This window comes from Myotis nattereri (genome assembly GCF_964212035.1).
Source record: "Myotis nattereri genome assembly, chromosome: X".
Classification (NCBI taxonomy): Eukaryota; Metazoa; Chordata; class Mammalia; order Chiroptera; family Vespertilionidae; genus Myotis; species Myotis nattereri.
In genome coordinates, this window is record NC_138078.1 from 15,081,118 (window position 1) to 15,099,284 (window position 18,167).

An 18,167-nucleotide genomic window follows, 5' to 3' on the forward strand; every position below is an offset into this window, starting at 1 on the left:
GGCAGCATGGTAGTCCACACCCTCGCCAGTAAGAGGCAGCTGATGTGGTATTTGCCACAGGAAGGAGTACCCCATACTAGCCAACAGAGATTGGGGAACTCCAGAGGGAGCATAGAAGCCTCTGGCAAAGGACTATCCTGTCTTTTTCTTTTGGACACATGAAAGTGCATTTCTGGTCCCAAAGATCTTTTTCCATAGAATGAGTAAAAACAAAAGTTTAGACAGTCCAACAAACAAAAAGGAGTTAATCCAGGATTGGGGGAAATCCAAATAACCCAGCAAGCCATGCACACCTAGTGCCCATGTGGCATTCCCTCTATCCCCCTTGTCAAGCAGCCTGTTTGGGGTGACCAAGGATGAGCAAGGATATCTGGAAATTGTGGTCCTTCGTGGGCAGTCCACGGCCTCGCAGGTCCAGGGACAGTGGTGTGGTATTTGACCAAGTAAGCGCTATTGGCACAGGCCAACACACATTGGTGAACTCCCAGAGGGAGCAGAGAAGCCTCCAGCAAAGGACTATCCCGTTTTTTCCTTTAGCACTCACGAAACTGCATTTTGGTCCCAAAGATTTTTTCACATATAATGAGTGCAAAGAGAAATTCAGAAAGTCCAATAAATGAAAAGGATCTAATGGAGGATTGGGGGCAGTCGAAAATAACCCAGCAACCCGTGCACACCCTGCGCCCATTAGCATTCCCTCTATCCCCCATTTCAGACAGCCTGTTTGGGGTGACCAAGGATGAGCAAGGATATCTAGAAAGTGTGGTCCTTCGTGGGCAGTCCACAGCCTCCCAGGTCCAGGGACAGTGGTGTGGTATTTGACAAAGTAAGCACTATTGGCACAGGCCAACACACATTGGTGAACTCCCAGAGGGAGCAGAGAAGCCTCCAGCAAAGGACTATCCCGTTTTTTCCTTTAGCACTCACGAAACTGCATTTTGGTCCCAAAGATTTTTTCACATATAATGAGTGCAAAGAGAAATTCAGAAAGTCCAATAAATGAAAAGGATCTAATGGAGGATTGGGGGCAGTCGAAAATAACCCAGCAACCCGTGCACACCCTGCGCCCATCAGCATTCCCTCTATCCCCCATTTCAGACAGCCTGTTTGGGGTGACCAAGGATGAGCAAGGATATCGGGGAAGTGTGGTCCTTCGTGGGCAGACTAGGGACTCGCAGGTCCAAGGACAGTGATGTGCTATTTGACTAAGTAAGCGCTATAGGCACAAGCTAACACACATTGGTGAACTCCCAGAGGGAGCGGAGAAGCCTCCAGCAAAGGACTATCCCATTTTTTCCTTTAGCACTCACGAAACTGCATTTTGGTCCCAAAGTTATTTTCACATATAATGAGTGCAAAGAAAAGTTCAGAAAGTCCAATAAATGAGAAGGATCTAATGGAGGATTGGGGGTAGTCGAAAATAACCCAGCAAGCTGTGCACACCCTGCGCCAATCAGCATTCCCTCTACACCCCAGGTCAGACAGCCTGTTAGGGGTGACCTAGAATGACTAAGGATGACCAGGAAGTGATAGGGCAGCATGGTAGTCCACACCCTCGCCAGTAAGAGGCAGCTGATGTGGTATTTGCCACAGGAAGGAGTACCCCATACTAGCCAACAGAGATTGGGGAACTCCAGAGGGAGCGGAGAAGCCTCTGGCAAAGGACTATCCTGTCTTTTTCTTTTGGACATATGAAAGAGCATTTCTGGTCCCAAAGATCTTTTTCCATAGAATGAGTAAAAACAAAAGTTTAGACAGTCCAACAAACAAAAAGGAGTTAATCGAGGATTGGGGGAAATCCAAATAACCCAGTAAGCCATGCACACCTAGTGCCCATGTGGCATTCCCTCTATCCCCCGTGTCAAGCAGCCTGTTTGGGGTGACCAAGGATGAGCAAGGATATCTGGAAATTGTGGTCCTTCGTGGGCAATCCACGGCCTCGCAGGTCCAGGGACACTGGTGTGGTATTTGACAAAGTAAGCGCTATTGGCACAGGCCAACACACATTAGTGAACTCCCAGAGGGAGCAGAAAAGCCTCCAGCAAAGGACTATCCCGTTTTTTCCTTTAGCACTCACGAAACTGCATTCTGGTCCCAAAGATTTTTTCACATATAATGAGTGCAAAGAGAAATTCAGAGAGTCCAATAAATGAAAAGGATCTAATGGAGGATTGGGGGCAGTCGAAAATAACCCAGCAACCCGTGCACACCCTGCGCCCATCAGCATTCCCTCTATCCCCCATTTCAGACAGCCTGTTTGGGGTGACCAAGGATGAGCAAGGATATCTAGAAAGTGTGGTCCTTCGTGGGCAGTCCACAGACTCGCAGGTCCAGGGACAGTGGTGTGGTATTTGACAAAGTAAGCGCTATTGGCACAGGCCAACACACATTGGTGAACTCCCAGAGGGAGCAGAGAAGCCTCCAGCAAAGGACTATCCCGTTTTTTCCTTTAGCACTCACGAAACTGCATTTTGGTCCCAAAGATTTTTTCACATATAATGAGTGCAAAGAGAAATTCAGAAAGTCCAATAAATGAAAAGGATCTAATGGAGGATTGGGGGCAGTCCAAAATAACCCTGCAACCAATGCACACCCTGCGCCCATCAGCATTCCCTCTATCCCCCATTTCAGACAGCCTGTTTGGGGTGACCAAGGATGAGCAAGTATATCGGGGAAGTGTGGTCCTTCGTGGGCAGACTAGGGACTCGCAGGTCCAAGGACAGTGATGTGCTATTTGACTAAGTAAGCTCTATGGGCACAGGCTAACACACATTGGTGAACTCCCAGAGGGAGCAGAGAAGCCTCCAGCAAAGGACTATCCCATTTTTTCCTTTAGCACTCACGAAACTGCATTTTGGTCCCAAAGATTTTTTCACATATAATGAGTGCAAAGACAAGTTCAGAAAGTCCAATAAATGAGAAGGATCTAATGGAGGATTGGGGGGAGTCGAAAATAACCCAGCAAGCTGTGCACACCCTGCGCCCATCAGCATTCCCTCTACACCCCAGGTCAGACAGCCTGTTAGGGGTGACCTAGAATGACTAAGGATGACCAGGAAGTGATAGGGCAGCATGGTAGTCCACACCCTCGCCAGTAAGAGGCAGCTGATGTGGTATTTGCCACAGGAAGGAGTACCCCATACTAGCCAACAGAGATTGGGGAACTCCAGAGGGAGCATAGAAGCCTCTGGCAAAGGACTATCCTGTCTTTTTCTTTTGGACACATGAAAGTGCATTTCTGGTCCCAAAGATCTTTTTCCATAGAATGAGTAAAAACAAAAGTTTAGACAGTCCAACAAACAAAAAGGAGTTAATCCAGGATTGGGGGAAATCCAAATAACCCAGCAAGCCATGCACACCTAGTGCCCATGTGGCATTCCCTCTATCCCCCTTGTCAAGCAGCCTGTTTGGGGTGACCAAGGATGAGCAAGGATATCTGGAAATTGTGGTCCTTCGTGGGCAGTCCACGGCCTCGCAGGTCCAGGGACAGTGGTGTGGTATTTGACCAAGTAAGCGCTATTGGCACAGGCCAACACACATTGGTGAACTCCCAGAGGGAGCAGAGAAGCCTCCAGCAAAGGACTATCCCGTTTTTTCCTTTAGCACTCACGAAACTGCATTTTGGTCCCAAAGATTTTTTCACATATAATGAGTGCAAAGAGAAATTCAGAAAGTCCAATAAATGAAAAGGATCTAATGGAGGATTGGGGGCAGTCGAAAATAACCCAGCAACCCGTGCACACCCTGCGCCCATTAGCATTCCCTCTATCCCCCATTTCAGACAGCCTGTTTGGGGTGACCAAGGATGAGCAAGGATATCTAGAAAGTGTGGTCCTTCGTGGGCAGTCCACAGCCTCCCAGGTCCAGGGACAGTGGTGTGGTATTTGACAAAGTAAGCACTATTGGCACAGGCCAACACACATTGGTGAACTCCCAGAGGGAGCAGAGAAGCCTCCAGCAAAGGACTATCCCGTTTTTTCCTTTAGCACTCACGAAACTGCATTCTGGTCCCAAAGATTTTTTCACATATAATGAGTGCAAAGAGAAATTCAGAAAGTCCAATAAATGAAAAGGATCTAATGGAGGATTGGGGGCAGTCCAAAATAACCCTGCAACCCGTGCACACCCTGCGCCCATCAGCATTCCCTCTATCCCCCATTTCAGACAGCCTGTTTGGGGTGACCAAGGATGAGCAAGGATATCGGGGAAGTGTGGTCCTTCTTGGGCAGACTAGGGACTCGCAGGTCCAAGGACAGTGATGTGCTATTTGACTAAGTAAGCGCTATAGGCACAAGCTAACACACATTGGTGAACTCCCAGAGGGAGCGGAGAAGCCTCCAGCAAAGGACTATCCCATTTTTTCCTTTAGCACTCACGAAACTGCATTCTGGTCCCAAAGATTTTTTCACATATAATGAGTGCAAAGAGAAATTCAGAGAGTCCAATAAATGAAAAGGATCTAATGGAGGATTGGGGGCAGTCGAAAATAACCCAGCAACCCGTGCACACCCTGCGCCCATCAGCATTCCCTCTATCCCCCATTTCAGACAGCCTGTTTGGGGTGACCAAGGATGAGCAAGGATATCTAGAAAGTGTGGTCCTTCGTGGGCAGTCCACAGCCTCGCAGGTCCAGGGACAGTGGTGTGGTATTTGACAAAGTAAGCGCTATTGACACAGGCCAACACACATTGGTGAACTCCAAGAGGGAGCGAGAAGCCTCCAGCAAAGGACTATCCCGTTTTTTCCTTTAGCACTCACGAAACTGCAGTCTGGTCCCAAAGATTTTTTCACATACAATGAGTGCAAAGAGAAATTCAGAAAGTCCAATAAATGAAAAGGATCTAATGGAGGATTGGGGGCAGTCGAAAATAACCCAGCAACCCTTGCACACACTGCGCCCATCAGCATTCCCTCTATCCCCCATTTCAGACAGCCTGTTTGGGGTGACCAAGGATGAGCAAGGATATCGGGGAAGTGTGGTCCTTCGTGGGCAGACTAGGGACTCGCAGGTCCAAGGACAGTGATGTGCTATTTGACTAAGTAAGCGCTATAGGCACAGGCTAACACACATTGGTGAACTCCCAGAGGGAGCGGAGAAGCCTCCAGCAAAGGACTATCCCATTTTTTCCTTTAGCACTCACGAAACTGCATTTTGGTCCCAAAGATTTTTTCACATATAATGAGTGCAAAGACAAGTTCGGAAAGTCCAATAAATGAAAAGGATCTAATTGAGGATTGGGGGCAGTCGAAAATAACCCAGCAAGCTGTGCACACCCTGCGCCCATCAGCATTCCCTCTACACCCCAGGTCAGACAGCCTGTTAGGGGTGACCTAGAATGACTAAGGATGACCAGGAAGTGATAGGGCAGCATGGTAGTCCACACCCTCGCCAGTAAGAGGCAGCTGATGTGGTATTTGCCACAGGAAGGAGTACCCCATACTAGCCAACAGAGATTGGGGAACTCCAGAGGGAGCATAGAAGCCTCTGGCAAAGGACTATCCTGTCTTTTTCTTTTGGACACATGAAAGTGCATTTCTGGTCCCAAAGATCTTTTTCCATAGAATGAGTAAAAACAAAAGTTTAGACAGTCCAACAAACAAAAAGGAGTTAATCGAGGATTGGGGGAAATCCAAATAACCCAGCAAGCCATGCACACCTAGTGCCCATGTGGCATTCCCTCTATCCCCCTTGTCAAGCAGCCTGTTTGGGGTGACCAAGGATGAGCAAGGATATCTAGAAATTGTGGTCCTTCGTGGGCAGTCCACGGCCTCGCAGGTCCAGGGACAGTGGTGTGGTATTTGACCAAGTAAGCGCTATTGGCACAGGCCAACACACATTGGTGAACTCCCAGAGGGAGCAGAGATGCCTCCAGCAAAGGACTATCCCATTTTTTCCTTTAGCACTCACGAAACTGCATTCTGGTCCCAAAGATTTTTTCACATATAATGAGTGCAAAGAGAAATTCAGAGAGTCCAATAAATGAAAAGGATCTAATGGAGGATTGGGGGCAGTCGAAAATAACCCAGCAACCCGTGCACACCCTGCGCCCATCAGCATTCCCTCTATCCCCCATTTCAGACAGCCTGTTTGGGGTGACCAAGGATGAGCAAGGATATCGGGGAAGTGTGTTCCTTCGTGGGCAGACTAGGGACTCGCAGGTCCAAGGACAGTGATGTGCTATTTGACTAAGTAAGCGCTATAGGCACAGGCTAACACACATTGGTGAACTCCCAGAGGGAGCGGAGAAGCCTCCAGCAAAGGACTATCCCATTTTTTCCTTTAGCACTCACGAAACTGCATTTTGGTCCCAAAGATTTTTTCACATATAATGAGTGCAAAGACAAGTTCGGAAAGTCCAATAAATGAAAAGGATCTAATTGAGGATTGGGGGCAGTCGAAAATAACCCAGCAAGCTGTGCACACCCTGCGCCCATCAGCATTCCCTCTACACCCCAGGTCAGACAGCCTGTTAGGGGTGACCTAGAATGACTAAGGATGACCAGGAAGTGATAGGGCAGCATGGTAGTCCACACCCTCGCCAGTAAGAGGCAGCTGATGTGGTATTTGCCACAGGAAGGAGTACCCCATACTAGCCAACAGAGATTGGGGAACTCCAGAGGGAGCATAGAAGCCTCTGGCAAAGGACTATCCTGTCTTTTTCTTTTGGACACATGAAAGTGCATTTCTGGTCCCAAAGATCTTTTTCCATAGAATGAGTAAAAACAAAAGTTTAGACAGTCCAACAAACAAAAAGGAGTTAATCGAGGATTGGGGGAAATCCAAATAACCCAGCAAGCCATGCACACCTAGTGCCCATGTGGCATTCCCTCTATCCCCCTTGTCAAGCAGCCTGTTTGGGGTGACCAAGGATGAGCAAGGATATCTGGAAATTGTGGTCCTTCGTGGGCAGTCCACGGCCTCGCAGGTCCAGGGACAGTGGTGTGGTATTTGACCAAGTAAGCGCTATTGGCACAGGCCAACACACATTGGTGAACTCCCAGAGGGAGCAGAGAAGCCTCCAGCAAAGGACTATCCCATTTTTTCCTTTAGCACTCACGAAACTGCATTCTGGTCCCAAAGATTTTTTCACATATAATGAGTGCAAAGAGAAATTCAGAGAGTCCAATAAATGAAAAGGATCTAATGGAGGATTGGGGGCAGTCGAAAATAACCCAGCAACCCGTGCACACCCTGCGCCCATCAGCATTCCCTCTATCCCCCATTTCAGACAGCCTGTTTGGGGTGACCAAGGATGAGCAAGGATATCTAGAAAGTGTGGTCCTTCGTGGGCAGTCCACAGCCTCGCAGGTCCAGGGACAGTGGTGTGGTATTTGACAAAGTAAGCGCTATTGACACAGGCCAACACACATTGGTGAACTCCAAGAGGGAGCGAGAAGCCTCCAGCAAAGGACTATCCCGTTTTTTCCTTTAGCACTCACGAAACTGCAGTCTGGTCCCAAAGATATTTTCACATACAATGAGTGCAAAGAGAAATTCAGAAAGTCCAATAAATGAAAAGGATCTAATGGAGGATTGGGGGCAGTCGAAAATAACCCAGCAAGCCGTGCACACCCTGCGCCCATCAGCATTCCCTCTACACCCCAGGTCAGACAGCCTGTTAGGGGTGACCTAGAATGACTAAGGATGACCAGGATGTGATAGGGCAGCATGGTAGTCCACACCCTCGCCAGTAAGAGGCAGCTGATGTGGTATTTGCCACAGGAAGGAGTACCCCATACTAGCCAACAGAGATTGGGGAACTCCAGAGGGAGCTGAGAAGCCTCTGGCAAAGGACTATCCTCTCTTTTTCTTTGGGACACATGAAAGTGCATTTCTGGTCCCAAAGATCTTTTTCCATAGAATGAGTAAAAACAAAAGTTTAGACAGTACAACAAACAAAAAGGAGTTAATCGAGGATTGGGGGAAATCCAAATAACCCAGCAAGCCATGCACACCTAGTGCCCATGTGGCATTCCCTCTATCCCCCTTGTCAAGCAGCCTGTTTGGGGTGACCAAGGATGAGCAAGGATATCTGGAAATTGTGGTCCTTCGTGGGTAGTCCACGGCCTCGCAGGTCCAGTGACAGTGGTGTGGTATTTGACAAAGTAATCGCTATTGGCACAGGCCAACACACATTGGTGAACTCCCAGAGGGAGCGGAGAAGCCTCCAGCAAAAGACTATCCCGTTTTTTCCTTTAGCACTCACGAAACTGCATTCTGGTCCCAAAGATTTTTTCACATATAATGAGTGCAAAGAGAAATTCAGAGAGTCCAATAAATGAAAAGGATCTAATGGAGGATTGGGGGCAGTCGAAAATAACCCAGCAACCCGTGCACACCCTGCGCCCATCAGCATTCCCTCTATCCCCCATTTCAGACAGCCTGTTTGGGGTGACCAAGGATGAGCAAGGATATCGGGGAAGTGTGTTCCTTCGTGGGCAGACTAGGGACTCGCAGGTCCAAGGACAGTGATGTGCTATTTGACTAAGTAAGCGCTATAGGCACAGGCTAACACACATTGGTGAACTCCCAGAGGGAGCGGAGAAGCCTCCAGCAAAGGACTATCCCATTTTTTCCTTTAGCACTCACGAAACTGCATTTTGGTCCCAAAGATTTTTTCACATATAATGAGTGCAAAGACAAGTTCGGAAAGGCCAATAAATGAAAAGGATCTAATTGAGGATTGGGGGCAGTCGAAAATAACCCAGCAAGCTGTGCACACCCTGCGCCCATCAGCATTCCCTCTACACCCCAGGTCAGACAGCCTGTTAGGGGTGACCTAGAATGACTAAGGATGACCAGGAAGTGATAGGGCAGCATGGTAGTCCACACCCTCGCCAGTAAGAGGCAGCTGATGTGGTATTTGCCACAGGAAGGAGTACCCCATACTAGCCAACAGAGATTGGGGAACTCCAGAGGGAGCGGAGAAGCCTCTGGCAAAGGACTATCCTCTCTTTTTCTTTGGGACACATGAAAGTGCATTTCTGGTCCCAAAGATCTTTTTCCATAGAATGAGTAAAAACAAAAGTTTAGACAGTACAACAAACAAAAAGGAGTTAATCGAGGATTGGGGGAAATCCAAATAACCCAGCAAGCCATGCACACCTAGTGCCCATGTGGCATTCCCTCTATCCCCCTTGTCAAGCAGCCTGTTTGGGGTGACCAAGGATGAGCAAGGATATCTGGAAATTGTGGTCCTTCGTGGGCAGCCCACGGCCTCGCAGGTCCAGGGACAGTGGTGTGGTATTTGACCAAGTAAGCGCTATTGGCACAGGCCAACACACATTGGTGAACTCCCAGAGGGAGCAGAGAAGCCTCCAGGAAAGGACTATCCCGTTTTTTCCTTTAGCACTCACGAAACTGCATTCTGGTCCCAAAGATTTTTTCACATATAATGAGTGCAAAGAGAAATTCAGAGAGTCCAATAAATGAAAAGGATCTAATGGAGGATTGGGGGCAGTCGAAAATAACCCAGCAACCCGTGCACACCCTGTGCCCATCAGCATTCCCTCTATCCCCCATTTCAGACAGCCTGTTTGGGGTGACCAAGGATGAGCAAGGTTATCGGGGAAGTGTGGTCCTTCGTGGGCAGACTAGGGACTCGCAGGTCCAAGGACAGTGATGTGCTATTTGACTAAGTAAGCGCTATAGGCACAGGCTAACACACATTGGTGAACTCCCAGAGGGAGCAGAGAAGCCTCCAGCAAAGGACTATCCCATTTTTTCCTTTAGCACTCACGAAACTGCAGTCTGGTCCCAAAGATATTTTCACATACAATGAGTGCAAAGAGAAATTCAGAAAGTCCAATAAATGAAAAGGATCTAATGGAGGATTGGGGGCAGTCGAAAATAACCCAGCAACCCGTGCACACCCTGCGCCCATCAGCATTCCCTCTACACCCCAGGTCAGACAGCCTGTTAGGGGTGACCTAGAATGACTAAGGATGACCAGGATGTGATAGGGCAGCATGGTAGTCCACACCCTCGCCAGTAAGAGGCAGCTGATGTGGTATTTGCCACAGGAAGGAGTACCCCATACTAGCCAACAGAGATTGGGGAACTCCAGAGGGAGCGGAGAAGCCTCTGGCAAAGGACTATCCTCTCTTTTTCTTTGGGACACATGAAAGTGCATTTCTGGTCCCAAAGATCTTTTTCCATAGAATGAGTAAAAACAAAAGTTTAGACAGTCCAACAAACAAAAAGGAGTTAATCGAGGATTGGGGGAAATCCAAATAACCCAGCAAGCCATGCACACCCTGCGCCCATCAGCATTCCCTCTATCCCCCATTTCAGACAGCCTGTTTGGGGTGACCAAGGATGAGCAAGGATATCTAGAAAGTGTGGTCCTTCGTGGGCAGTCCACAGCCTCGCAGGTCCAGGGACAGTGGTGTGGTATTTGACAAAGCAAGCGCTATTGACACAGGCCAACACACATTGGTGAACTCCAAGAGGGAGCGAAAAGCCTCCAGCAAAGGACTATCCCGTTTTTTCCTTTAGCACTCACGAAACTGCAGTCTGGTCCCAAAGATATTTTCACATACAATGAGTGCAAAGAGAAATTCAGAAAGTCCAATAAATGAAAAGGATCTAATGGAGGATTGGGGGCAGTCGAAAATAACCCAGCAAGCTGTGCACACCCTGCGCCCATCAGCATTCCCTCTACACCCCATTTCAGACAGCCTGTTTGGGGTGACCAAGGATGAGCAAGGATATCTGGAAATTGTGGTCCTTCGTGGGCAGTCTATGGCCTCGCAGGTCCAGGGACAGTGGTGTGGTATTTGACAAAGTAAGCGCTATTGGCACAGGCCAACACACATTGGTGAACTCCCAGAGGGAGCAGAGAAGCCTCCAGCAAAGGACTATCCCGTTTTTTCCTTTAGCACTCACGAAACTGCATTCTGGTCCCAAAGATTTTTTCACATATAATGAGTGCAAAGAGAAATTCAGAAAGTCCAATAAATGAAAAGGATCTAATGGAGGATTGGGGGCAGTCGAAAATAACCCAGCAACTCCTGCACACCCTGCGCCCATCAGCATTCCCTCTATCCCCCATTCAGACAGCCTGTTTGGGGTGACCAAGGATGAGCAAGGATATCTAGAAAGTGTGGTCCTTCGTGGGCAGTCCACAGCCTCGCAGGTCCAGGGACAGTGGTGTGGTATTTGACAAAGTAAGCGCTATTGACACAGGACAACACACATTGGTGAACTCCAAGAGGGAGCGAGAAGCCTCCAGCAAAGGACTATCCCGTTTTTTCCTTTAGCACTCACGAAACTGCAGTCTGGTCCCAAAGATATTTTCACATACAATGAGTGCAAAGAGAAATTCAGAAAGTCCAATAAATGAAAAGGATCTAATGGAGGATTGGGGGCAGTCGAAAATAACCCAGCAAGCTGTGCACACCCTGCGCCCATGAGCATTCCCTCTACACCCCATTTCAGACACCCTGTTTGGGGTGACCAAGGATGAGCAAGGATATCGGGAAATTGTGGTCCTTCGTGGGCAGTCTATGGCCTCGCAGGTCCAGGGACAGTGATGTGGTATTTGACAAAGTAAGCGCTATTGGCACAGGCCAACACACATTGGTGAACTCCCAGAGGGAGCAGAGAAGCCTCCAGGAAAGGATATCCTGTTTTTTTCTTTGGCACACAGGAAACTGCATTTTGGTCCCAAAGATTTTTTCACATATAATGAGTGCAAAGACAAGTTCGGAAAGTCCAATAAATGAAAAGGATCTAATTGAGGATTGGGGGCAGTCGAAAATAACCCAGCAAGCTGTGCACACCCTGCGCCCATCAGCATTCCCTCTACACCCCAGGTCAGACAGCCTGTTAGGGGTGACCTAGAATGACTAAGGATGACCAGGAAGTGATAGGGCAGCATGGTAGTCCACACCCTCGCCAGTAAGAGGCAGCTGATGTGGTATTTGCCACAGGAAGGAGTACCCCATACTAGCCAACAGAGATTGGGGAACTCCAGAGGGAGCATAGAAGCCTCTGGCAAAGGACTATCCTGTCTTTTTCTTTTGGACACATGAAAGTGCATTTCTGGTCCCAAAGATCTTTTTCCATAGAATGAGTAAAAACAAAAGTTTAGACAGTCCAACAAACAAAAAGGAGTTAATCGAGGATTGGGGGAAATCCAAATAACCCAGCAAGCCATGCACACCTAGTGCCCATGTGGCATTCCCTCTATCCCCCTTGTCAAGCAGCCTGTTTGGGGTGACCAAGGATGAGCAAGGATATCTGGAAATTGTGGTCCTTCGTGGGCAGTCCACGGCCTCGCAGGTCCAGGGACAGTGGTGTGGTATTTGACCAAGTAAGCGCTATTGGCACAGGCCAACACACATTGGTGAACTCCCAGAGGGAGCAGAGAAGCCTCCAGCAAAGGACTATCCCATTTTTTCCTTTAGCACTCACGAAACTGCATTCTGGTCCCAAAGATTTTTTCACATATAATGAGTGCAAAGAGAAATTCAGAGAGTCCAATAAATGAAAAGGATCTAATGGAGGATTGGGGGCAGTCGAAAATAACCCAGCAACCCGTGCACACCCTGCGCCCATCAGCATTCCCTCTATCCCCCATTTCAGACAGCCTGTTTGGGGTGACCAAGGATGAGCAAGGATATCTAGAAAGTGTGGTCCTTCGTGGGCAGTCCACAGCCTCGCAGGTCCAGGGACAGTGGTGTGGTATTTGACAAAGTAAGCGCTATTGACACAGGCCAACACACATTGGTGAACTCCAAGAGGGAGCGAGAAGCCTCCAGCAAAGGACTATCCCGTTTTTTCCTTTAGCACTCACGAAACTGCAGTCTGGTCCCAAAGATATTTTCACATACAATGAGTGCAAAGAGAAATTCAGAAAGTCCAATAAATGAAAAGGATCTAATGGAGGATTGGGGGCAGTCGAAAATAACCCAGCAAGCCGTGCACACCCTGCGCCCATCAGCATTCCCTCTACACCCCAGGTCAGACAGCCTGTTAGGGGTGACCTAGAATGACTAAGGATGACCAGGATGTGATAGGGCAGCATGGTAGTCCACACCCTCGCCAGTAAGAGGCAGCTGATGTGGTATTTGCCACAGGAAGGAGTACCCCATACTAGCCAACAGAGATTGGGGAACTCCAGAGGGAGCTGAGAAGCCTCTGGCAAAGGACTATCCTCTCTTTTTCTTTGGGACACATGAAAGTGCATTTCTGGTCCCAAAGATCTTTTTCCATAGAATGAGTAAAAACAAAAGTTTAGACAGTACAACAAACAAAAAGGAGTTAATCGAGGATTGGGGGAAATCCAAATAACCCAGCAAGCCATGCACACCTAGTGCCCATGTGGCATTCCCTCTATCCCCCTTGTCAAGCAGCCTGTTTGGGGTGACCAAGGATGAGCAAGGATATCTGGAAATTGTGGTCCTTCGTGGGTAGTCCACGGCCTCGCAGGTCCAGTGACAGTGGTGTGGTATTTGACAAAGTAATCGCTATTGGCACAGGCCAACACACATTGGTGATCTCCCAGAGGGAGCGGAGAAGCCTCCAGCAAAAGACTATCCCGTTTTTTCCTTTAGCACTCACGAAACTGCATTCTGGTCCCAAAGATTTTTTCACATATAATGAGTGCAAAGAGAAATTCAGAGAGTCCAATAAATGAAAAGGATCTAATGGAGGATTGGGGGCAGTCGAAAATAACCCAGCAACCCGTGCACACCCTGCGCCCATCAGCATTCCCTCTATCCCCCATTTCAGACAGCCTGTTTGGGGTGACCAAGGATGAGCAAGGATATCGGGGAAGTGTGTTCCTTCGTGGGCAGACTAGGGACTCGCAGGTCCAAGGACAGTGATGTGCTATTTGACTAAGTAAGCGCTATAGGCACAGGCTAACACACATTGGTGAACTCCCAGAGGGAGCGGAGAAGCCTCCAGCAAAGGACTATCCCATTTTTTCCTTTAGCACTCACGAAACTGCATTTTGGTCCCAAAGATTTTTTCACATATAATGAGTGCAAAGACAAGTTCGGAAAGGCCAATAAATGAAAAGGATCTAATTGAGGATTGGGGGCAGTCGAAAATAACCCAGCAAGCTGTGCACACCCTGCGCCCATCAGCATTCCCTCTACACCCCAGGTCAGACAGCCTGTTAGGGGTGACCTAGAATGACTAAGGATGACCAGGAAGTGATAGGGCAGCATGGTAGTCCACACCCTCGCCAGTAAGAGGCAGCTGATGTGGTATTTGCCACAGGAAGGAGTACCCCATACTAGCCAACAGAGATTGGGGAACTCCAGAGGGAGCATAGAAGCCTCTGGCAAAGGACTATCCTGTCTTTTTCTTTTGGACACATGAAAGTGCATTTCTGGTCCCAAAGATCTTTTTCCATAGAATGAGTAAAAACAAAAGTTTAGACAGTCCAACAAACAAAAAGGAGTTAATCGAGGATTGGGGGAAATCCAAATAACCCAGCAAGCCATGCACACCTAGTGCCCATGTGGCATTCCCTCTATCCCCCTTGTCAAGCAGCCTGTTTGGGGTGACCAAGGATGAGCAAGGATATCTGGAAATTGTGGTCCTTCGTGGGCAGTCCACGGCCTCGCAGGTCCAGGGACAGTGGTGTGGTATTTGACCAAGTAAGCGCTATTGGCACAGGCCAACACACATTGGTGAACTCCCAGAGGGAGCAGAGAAGCCTCCAGCAAAGGACTATCCCATTTTTTCCTTTAGCACTCACGAAACTGCATTCTGGTCCCAAAGATTTTTTCACATATAATGAGTGCAAAGAGAAATTCAGAGAGTCCAATAAATGAAAAGGATCTAATGGAGGATTGGGGGCAGTCGAAAATAACCCAGCAACCCGTGCACACCCTGCGCCCATCAGCATTCCCTCTATCCCCCATTTCAGACAGCCTGTTTGGGGTGACCAAGGATGAGCAAGGATATCTAGAAAGTGTGGTCCTTCGTGGGCAGTCCACAGCCTCGCAGGTCCAGGGACAGTGGTGTGGTATTTGACAAAGTAAGCGCTATTGACACAGGCCAACACACATTGGTGAACTCCAAGAGGGAGCGAGAAGCCTCCAGCAAAGGACTATCCCGTTTTTTCCTTTAGCACTCACGAAACTGCAGTCTGGTCCCAAAGATATTTTCACATACAATGAGTGCAAAGAGAAATTCAGAAAGTCCAATAAATGAAAAGGATCTAATGGAGGATTGGGGGCAGTCGAAAATAACCCAGCAAGCCGTGCACACCCTGCGCCCATCAGCATTCCCTCTACACCCCAGGTCAGACAGCCTGTTAGGGGTGACCTAGAATGACTAAGGATGACCAGGATGTGATAGGGCAGCATGGTAGTCCACACCCTCGCCAGTAAGAGGCAGCTGATGTGGTATTTGCCACAGGAAGGAGTACCCCATACTAGCCAACAGAGATTGGGGAACTCCAGAGGGAGCTGAGAAGCCTCTGGCAAAGGACTATCCTCTCTTTTTCTTTGGGACACATGAAAGTGCATTTCTGGTCCCAAAGATCTTTTTCCATAGAATGAGTAAAAACAAAAGTTTAGACAGTACAACAAACAAAAAGGAGTTAATCGAGGATTGGGGGAAATCCAAATAACCCAGCAAGCCATGCACACCTAGTGCCCATGTGGCATTCCCTCTATCCCCCTTGTCAAGCAGCCTGTTTGGGGTGACCAAGGATGAGCAAGGATATCTGGAAATTGTGGTCCTTCGTGGGCAGCCCACGGCCTCGCAGGTCCAGGGACAGTGGTGTGGTATTTGACCAAGTAAGCGCTATTGGCACAGGCCAACACACATTGGTGAACTCCCAGAGGGAGCAGAGAAGCCTCCAGCAAAGGACTATCCCGTTTTTTCCTTTAGCACTCACGAAACTGCATTCTGGTCCCAAAGATTTTTTCACATATAATGAGTGCAAAGAGAAATTCAGAGAGTCCAATAAATGAAAAGGATCTAATGGAGGATTGGGGGCAGTCGAAAATAACCCAGCAACCCGTGCACACCCTGCGCCCATCAGCATTCCCTCTATCCCCCATTTCAGACAGCCTGTTTGGGGTGACCAAGGATGAGCAACGATATCGGGGAAGTGTGGTCCTTCGTGGGCAGACTAGGGACTCGCAGGTCCAAGGACAGTGATGTGCTATTTGACTAAGTAAGCGCTATAGGCACAGGCTAACACACATTGGTGAACTCCCAGAGGGAGCAGAGAAGCCTCCAGCAAAGGACTATCCCATTTTTTCCTTTAGCACTCACGAAACTGCAGTCTGGTCCCAAAGATATTTTCACATACAATGAGTGCAAAGAGAAATTCAGAAAGTCCAATAAATGAAAAGGATCTAATGGAGGATTGGGGGCAGTCGAAAATAACCCAGCAACCCGTGCACACCCTGCGCCCATCAGCATTCCCTCTACACCCCAGGTCAGACAGCCTGTTAGGGGTGACCTAGAATGACTAAGGATGACCAGGATGTGATAGGGCAGCATGGTAGTCCACACCCTCGCCAGTAAGAGGCAGCTGATGTGGTATTTGCCACAGGAAGGAGTACCCCATACTAGCCAACAGAGATTGGGGAACTCCAGAGGGAGCGGAGAAGCCTCTGGCAAAGGACTATCCTCTCTTTTTCTTTGGGACACATGAAAGTGCATTTCTGGTCCCAAAGATCTTTTTCCATAGAATGAGTAAAAACAAAAGTTTAGACAGTCCAACAAACAAAAAGGAGTTAATCGAGGATTGGGGGAAATCCAAATAACCCAGCAAGCCATGCACACCTAGTGCCCATGTGGCATTCCCTCTATCCCCCTTGTCAAGCAGCCTGTTTGGGGTGACCAAGGATGAGCAAGGATATCTGGAAATTGTGGTCCTTCGTGGGCAGCCCACGGCCTCGCAGGTCCAGGGACAGTGGTGCGGTATTTGACCAAGTAAGCGCTATTGGCACAGGCCAACACACATTGGTGAACTCCCAGAGGGAGCAGAGAAGCCTCCAGCAAAGGACTATCCCGTTTTTTCCTTTAGCACTCACGAAACTGCATTCTGGCCCCAAAGATTTTTTCACATATAATGAGTGCAAAGAGAAATTCAGAAAGTCCAATAAATGAAAAGGATCTAATGGAGGATTGGGGGCAGTCGAAAATAACCCAGCAACCCGTGCACACCCTGCGCCCATCAGCATTCCCTCTATCCCCCATTTCAGACAGCCTGTTTGGGGTGACCAAGGATGAGCAAGGATATCTAGAAAGTGTGGTCCTTCGTGGGCAGTCCACAGCCTCGCAGGTCCAGGGACAGTGGTGTGGTATTTGACAAAGTAAGCGCTATTGACACAGGCCAACACACATTGGTGAACTCCAAGAGGGAGCGAGAAGCCTCCAGCAAAGGACTATCCCGTTTTTTCCTTTAGCACTCACGAAACTGCAGTCTGGTCCCAAAGATATTTTCACATACAATGAGTGCAAAGAGAAATTCAGAAAGTCCAATAAATGAAAAGGATCTAATGGAGGATTGGGGGCAGTCGAAAATAACCCAGCAAGCCGTGCACACCCTGCGCCCATCAGCATTCCCTCTACACCCCAGGTCAGACAGCCTGTTAGGGGTGACCTAGAATGACTAAGGATGACCAGGATGTGATAGGGCAGCATGGTAGTCCACACCCTCGCCAGTAAGAGGCAGCTGATGTGGTATTTGCCACAGGAAGGAGTACCCCATACTAGCCAACAGAGATTGGGGAACTCCAGAGGGAGCTGAGAAGCCTCTGGCAAAGGACTATCCTCTCTTTTTCTTTGGGACACATGAAAGTGCATTTCTGGTCCCAAAGATCTTTTTCCATAGAATGAGTAAAAACAAAAGTTTAGACAGTACAACAAACAAAAAGGAGTTAATCGAGGATTGGGGGAAATCCAAATAACCCAGCAAGCCATGCACACCTAGTGCCCATGTGGCATTCCCTCTATCCCCCTTGTCAAGCAGCCTGTTTGGGGTGACCAAGGATGAGCAAGGATATCTGGAAATTGTGGTCCTTCGTGGGTAGTCCACGGCCTCGCAGGTCCAGTGACAGTGGTGTGGTATTTGACAAAGTAATCGCTATTGGCACAGGCCAACACACATTGGTGAACTCCCAGAGGGAGCGGAGAAGCCTCCAGCAAAAGACTATCCCGTTTTTTCCTTTAGCACTCACGA